The following is a 7496-nucleotide window of genomic DNA, read 5'->3' on the forward strand; positions in this document are numbered from 1 at the left end:
AAATGGGATGCTGGTGTCAGCAGAGCCCGATCCACAGAGAGGAGGTAACAGTATGGGGCCTAAGTACCTGCGCAGAGTGGAAGTAGTGGTGCAGTGCTCAAGTAACCCAAGCAGGGTCTCCCTGCAGAATTGTTCTGCTCTAAAATCTCTTCTGGTGCTTGTCTACAACTGGACCTGGATAAAAGGAGTAACCGACAGCAGTCTATCTAGAGCAGGCATTTATCTGGCCCGCCGGGTGTTTTTGCCCATTTTTTTTTTTTTTACTTCAAAATAAGATCTGTGCGGTGGGGTCGGTGCACTCAGAGCTGTGGGAGTGTGAGAGCAGGACGGGAACCTGGTAGCACTATGTCTTTCTGCAGCTTCTCCGGGGGCGAGGTTTTCCAGAATCACTTTGAACCCGCTGTCTCCGTGTGTGCCAAGTGCGGCTATGAGCCGTTCTCCAGCCGCTCCAAGTACGAGCACTGGTCGCCGTGGCCAGCCTTCACGGAGACCGTCCACGATGACAGCGTGGCCGAGCGCAATCAGCCTGATGCCTTTAAGGTGTCCTGCGGTAAATGCAGCCATGGGCTTGGCCACGCACTTGGCCACGAGGTCCTCAATGATGGCCCCAAGCGGGGGCAGTCCTGCTTATGAATATTCAGCAGCTCCCTGAAGTTCATCCCCAAAGGTAACAAATCTGCCTCCCAGGGGAAGTAAGCGGGCAGCCCAACCCCTAGCAGTCACAGGCATTGGTCAGCCCCCTTTAGAACCACAGCCTACTGACCTTCAGGCAGGGAGGGCTGGATGGAGGGATCGGTGTTTCCTGACCATCCTACCCCCTGTGCCAGGATGGGGCCGACGGCTGGTTCATCTTGGCCTCCGAGGCTCCAGGCTGGGACTCTGGTCTTAGGGTGTCTGTGTCTTGAAAGTCATAACACCCTTGGCTTCTCTCCTCAGCCTGGCAGCCCCTCCATGCCTGTCTGGTTTTACCCCTGTGAGCCCCAGTTCCCAAAGGAGCTCCAGTCCTCACCAGGGCCCATGCTGACCATCTAAGTTGTCTGAGCAGATGCAACCACTACAAGGCTATGTCCCAGTCGGCGGCTGCAGCCCGGTGGTCACTGCATGAATCGCTCTGGTCAGATCCTTCCAGGCTCAGCAGGGCACCGATGGTCTGTGACCTGCTGGGGCACGCAGGCCCATGGCACAACCCCTGAGTCCCAGGTCTCCATCTGCGTGGGAGAGCAGCCACTGATCCATGGTCTTCCTACCAGTCCCCGGTGGGGCCTGGGAGGTCTTGTCCCAGTCTGTACCTGCCAAGGCTGCCTCAGGAGAGTACGTTCAGAGCTCCTGGTGGCGGCCTCACCCTCTCCCGCCTCACCCTCTCCAACTTTCTGAACTGATCGGCTGGAAACTGATAAAGCAAGGAGACCCAGCATGCTGCCGTGTCCATGACTGGGATTGTCCCCCCCCCTAAAAAATGCACAGTGTGCACAGGAATTTGTTCATAGATTTTTTTTTTAAAACTATAGTTTGGCCCTCCGGCTGTCTGAGGGACAGTGAACTGGCCCCTGTTTAAAAAGTTTGAGGAGCCCTGATCTAGAGGAATGCCAATGGCTGACTCCACAAATGATGTCATTAAGTTTGCTGACGGGTGCGAATGAGCAAGGGTAAGTGAGCCCTTTTGAGACATAAGCCATTCCCCTGAGGCAGTAAAGTTCATGCTGGGATCCTTTCAACCTTTGCATTTCTTTATTTATATTTTTCTAATTTATGTCCTCTCTGTTCTATTAAAATTTTTATCACAGACATGATGTTTCCATGGGTTTTGTGGATGCTGCTGCAGAAGATCAATCAAGGTAAAGAGAGCGCTGTAGGATGGCTGGTGTCAGATGCAAATGGAAAATGGGAACCAGCACAGTAATAATTCTTACCGACAAGGCTCTTTCTCATGACATAATAGATGAAGTCATTTTAAAAAAAACAATAATTTACATTATCATTTAACATTCTTGAATTGTGAAACTCAGTTTTGCATATGAGGTCATTCAAGGGTAAGATTGTCAGAGAATTGTTTTTAACCCAGGTTCCCTGGACCATATAAATAAGTGTAAAAGAGAACTCTGGGCGATTACATTTTTAATAATCTAACACATCGGACCATCTCTGGTACAATCTATCAGTCCTGCAACTACTTTAAGAAATGGATTTGGCAGTAGGATGTGAGGATTTAATGATAAAGTGTTTCAGGTCTACAATGTAGGAAGCAAGTGAATGCCAAGAAAGCTAATATTTCACCCATTAGTATAATTTCACTGGTAAACATAAAGTGTTAAAAAATCAATGTTTATGTTCCTGAAGACAGTAATCTAACTTTACAGCCTATTCAAATTCAGTTTTAGGCATATTGATCAGGAAAATTTGAGACACACTCTAAGTAGCCTTCATTAATATATAATAAAAGTAGCAGCATATGCTTTCTAAAATTCTATTCTTTAAGCACTAGTAAACGATACACAAAAATCTGACTATATGATATGTTTTAATTAGAATAAATAGAGGTATCAAAATATTTTTACAGAATATTAATTATCACTATAAGACTATATCAAATGAAAGAACTTTAGCTTACCCACTTCTAGGTTATCTCTCTATCTCAGTTTCTGTTTATGTCTCTGTTTTTCTTGCTGTCTTTAACATCAGTTTATGAACTTTGAAACAACATTCTAATGAAACTGCAGCTCAGTGAGACAATGGAGCTAACCATTGAAAGATGTTTTTCAGTGATTTATTAAAGCATATCTTCTTATCATAGTCCTCCCTGGATTTTATTCGATTTCTTGCCAGAAAATGACAGAGTTCTGAGACCTGTCACCCAGAGTCCACGTGAGCAGCACCGCCTGGATTCACCATGCGGTGACTGCATCTCAGTCCACGTGGGGACAGCAGGTGTCCAGACGGGCAATGCCTGAGGGAGCGCTACTGCCTGGATCCCGGGATTCAGCCTGATGGGCAGGTGTGTTGGTGGGGGAGACAACTCCTTTACCACCTTCTTCTGTGAAACTGGGGCTGGGAAGCACATGTCCTGGGCCGTGTTTGTAGACCTGGTGCCACGGTGATCCATGAGACCAGAAAGGGCCTGTACTGCCAGCGCTTCAATCCTGAGCAACTCATCACCTGCAAGGAGGATGCTGCGAACAACGACGCCTGCGGCCACTCTGCCATTGGCCAGGAGATCGCGGACCCGGTGCCCGACTGCCTCCGTCCGAAAGCTGTCGGACCAGCGCACGGGATTCCAGGCTGCCTGGTCCTGTACAGCTTTGGCAGCAGCCAGGGCTCAGGCTTCACCTCGCCGCTGATGGAGCGGCCCTCGGCGGACTACGACAAGAAGTCCACGCCTTGAGTTGTCCATCTACTCAGCCCCCCAGGTCTCCACGGCCGTGGTCGAGCCCTACAACCCCATCCTGACCACCCACACCACCCTGGAGCCCTCCGACGGAGCCTTCAAGACCATCGGGCACAGCCGCCGCCGCAACCTGGACGTCGAGCGCCTGTACACCAACCTCGAGCGCCTCCTCGGACCAATCTTGTCCTCCATCGCGGCGTCCCTGCGCTTCGATGGAGCCCTCCATGTGGACCTGCTGAGAAGGCCTGTCCGTGGCAGAGATCACTAACGCCTGCTTCGAGCCCGCCAACCAGATGGTGAAGTGTGGCCCTGCCATGGGTAGGACACGGCTTGCTGCCTGCTGTACCGTGGAGACGTGGTGTCCTGGGATGTCAACGCCATCAGTGCCACCATCAAGACCAAGGGCAGTATCCAGTTTGTGGACTGGTGCCCCACGGCTTCAAGGATGCCATCAACGACCAGCCACCCACTGTGGTGCCCGGGGGTGACCTGGCCAAGGTGCAGCGTGCCGTGTGCGTGTGCTGAGCATCACGATTGCCTTCGCTGAGGCCTGGGCTCACCTGGACCACAAGTTTGACCTGATGTTCTCCAAGCAGGCGTTTGCGCACTGGAATGTGGGCGAGGGCAGGGAAGAGGGCGAGTTCTCTGAGGCCGAGAGGAGGTGGGCATCGATTCTTACAGGACGAGGATGAGGCAGAAGAGTAGATCGACTCCTGGCGTTCATTTCTCTGTTCACTGCAAACTCCTTTCGAAATGAACAGTCTCTGCACGGTTAAAAAAAGTGACACAGATATTTCTTTCTGTGAATTTTCTATTCAAAGAAGCTAAAGAAGCATGTAAGCCAGAAGGTAACTGTGTTAGTCTGGGTAAATTAAAGAAAAAAGCCAAAGAAACTCATATGCATGTAAGAGAGAGTTTTATATAAAGGGTAAGTGTACATTCAGAAAGCATCCCAACCCAATGCTGTCCAAACCCACACGTCCAACATTAGCCCGTATGTCTGACACTGATCTACAAAGTCCTCTTCAGTCTCACAAAATAGACGAAATGACTCTGACTTCAGGCATATAGCCGAGTCAGTGAGCATGTAAGCATCTCACTCAGTGCTGGCAGGGTCTCCACAAGGTTGCTCCAGCATGCAGGCTGCATCAGGGTAGGTCCATGGCTTCTCTTTAGGGATGTCTTGCAGGAAGTGAGCCTTTCCAGCTGAAGCCTTGCCACCCGGGTCTGACCATCAGAAAGCAAGAGACCCGAGAACTAGAAAAGCGAGGTTCACGGAGCTATGTATCTCACCGCTCTTCAATTCATCCCACATGTGTTTATCAGCCAGGTTGGCACAATAAACTTAACTAACTCAGTAACAATTTAGCTTATTACCTTAAATGATCGAATTAAAAAAGCATATTAGAGTTACTTGTTGTTAATTTGTAAAAGTGTATTTTTCTTTGTCTTACATAACTTAGTTTAGGAAAATAAAAGTAAACATAACGTTAGAAGTGAATAGTGCATATTTCTTTAGAAAACTGCTTTCAATCATTGTCCTCTCTCTAGGGCCAAATTTCAGAGTGATGTTCTTGTTATGTTTTAGAATCATGATGCTTATTTGGATGGATATAGGAATGAAGAAACATTCTCCACTATTTGGAGAATATCGCAGAATGCAGTTACTTTTAGAATGAGACTCTGCATTTATAAATGGCCTATTATGTGCTAAACACTATATTCATCCTCAGACCATAACAGTGAACAATATAAAAAGAGCAGAGATCTGTAGATTAGATGATGACAATAGTAAAAACTGAAAAAAAAAAAAAAGCAGGTAGAGAGCTGTCCTAGTCTTGAAAATCTCTGAATGGTTCACAGGCTTCTTCCTCATTCCAACAAGTACTCAGCAAATTAATTATATTTACTTCATCATTGGAATAATTATATATTCCCAGGCTAATTTTGAGTGTGATATCCTTATAATATGATTGTTATTGAATTTTCACAACACTATGATATTTAACACAATTGTGGAATAGATATCCTAGTTTGTAAAATCTATGCCAAGTGTTTGCTTACAATTTCCAGATAACTGTTTTGTGGAAAGTTACAAATACTATCATATTTTTACTATATTTACTTGGGAATATTTTGCTGATTATTGGACTGTAAACTCTTTGAGAGCAGGCACTTTTCTTTCTTTTTAAAATCACCTATACTGCTTAGCATGCTGAAAGGCTAGTAGATGGGGCTTAAAAAAATCTGTTGATTTGAATTGAAAACCATCATAGAAGAGCATGAGAGAAATTGACATCCCATTTTTTATTGCCTGGTGCAACCTATCATTAAGACATATGGAAATGTAAACAGTATTGATGTTGTGTGTTAGAGGGCCATAAATCACATAAGACATACCCAAATTATGCATGCACATCATGTGTAGTCAGACCCATCGGGCAGTGGGGCTTTGCATACTGCTGTGATGTTGAACAAGTTTCAAAGTGTTTCCTAAGGTGAACTAGAAGGAAAGGTCTAGAAATTGATTAAAAAAAACTAGCTCATGAAAACCCTATGGATCAAGGTCCTTTGGTATCACAATGTCACTGGATCTACAAGACTTCCCACTCACTGACCTGTGATCTTCCTGCATTCGGCATCATTGCATGTGTTTCGTGAGTCTGAAGAGGGCTTTATAGATTGGTATCGGACACATGGGCTAATATTGGACTTATGGACTTGATCTGTACTAAACTGGGATGTTTTCTCAATTGCTCTTGTATATAAACCTCTTTCTTATACACATGTGTCTCTATGAATTTCTTTCTCTAGTCTACCCAGACTGACACACCTAGCTTTAATCCAGGAACAATCAATTCTTATGGCAAGACCTTGCTCTACATGTGCCCTCATGAAGGAAATACAGACGATATAGATGCTACAGCAAAGTGTGGTGAGGATACTAGGCGGTGCATGGCTATCACAAAGAATAATATCTGGGGTCTTAAAGGCTTGTTTTCAAACAAGTAGTCATCTAAGTGATATGTCAACTAAGCGCATATGGAAGAAGCACGTGAACATCTGTGGTCCAAGGACTGTAAATTATATAACCCAAATCTGAAGCAGGGAATGGCATCACAGCTTCCATTGTGAAATTCCGATTTGCAAAATGATATGGATGACAATGGGAGCCCAGAGTACATTTGTAAGATCTACAAGATCCCCTTGGAGGGTTAGAAATAAGCTGGCTATCATCAGACAGAGAGTATTGGAGCGATGAGTATAGTATATTTAAATGATAAATCAGACTTGAATGGTTAAAACCTTGTGATTTACTCTCCCTTTTGATACACTTTGAGCTCAATCTAGTTTTTAATATTTTATGTTTTTTAAAATTAGGGTTTATCTGTTGGATTTTGTTATTGTTGGTGATGTTCTTGAGTGTTATGTTATTTTCTATGCTTTTTGGTAGATGAAACTCAGGTTGGGAGGATCTATAGAGACAATAACTAGAATAAGGTTTCCTAGGGGGTACAGCTGGGGAAGTAGGGGGTGGGTGGGTAACAGGGAACTGATATCAAGGAGTACAAGAAGGAAGAAAATATTTTAATAATGATTGTGTTAGCGATTGTACAATGCTACTTGATATAACTGAACTACTGAATGATATGATGTCTGGATTATATTCTAATAAATTGGTTTGAGAAAAATAAACACGAATAAAATTGCACAAAATTTATAAATTTGTTAGGTATGGAGCATCTCAAAGACTAGTGTAGTGATCCCTGAGACAAGGGAAATATCCTGCATAGAAAGAGACTATGTGAGAGAAGGTGTGCTCAGCATTGATCCAGACCTTTTACTTTTGACTTTCATAGGGAGATAGATTTTTTGGGGACTCTTTTGACTTTCCAGAGACTGGAATTTGGAGGTGCTGAGTATTTAGAATTTATAAAGGATCCCAGAGAAAGCGATCGGTATAGAGAAGGAGATCTGTAAATCTTTATAAACCTCTGTTGGAGTTTTGGTTGAACATTAAGCTACAATGAGCAAGATGAGATTCCACGACAATTTCTTGCAGAGAAAATTATGTTGTGCTTGCTGTTAGTTGCTCTTGAGTCAATTCCGATTC

General features: G+C 44.7%; 2 pseudogenes; both read left to right on the top strand.

The window, feature by feature from the left end:
• The first annotated feature begins 345 nt into the window (after window positions 1-345).
• LOC142436303 (methionine-R-sulfoxide reductase B1 pseudogene) lies at window positions 346-696 on the top strand (annotated as a pseudogene).
• A 940-nt stretch (window positions 697-1636) lies between these two features.
• Window positions 1637-7250, top strand: LOC142431385 (tubulin alpha-4A chain pseudogene; annotated as a pseudogene).
• Window positions 7251-7496: the final 246 nt, after the last annotated feature.

The sequence above is a fragment of the Tenrec ecaudatus genome, chromosome 1 (assembly GCF_050624435.1).
Source record: "Tenrec ecaudatus isolate mTenEca1 chromosome 1, mTenEca1.hap1, whole genome shotgun sequence".
Taxonomy (NCBI): Eukaryota; Metazoa; Chordata; class Mammalia; order Afrosoricida; family Tenrecidae; genus Tenrec; species Tenrec ecaudatus.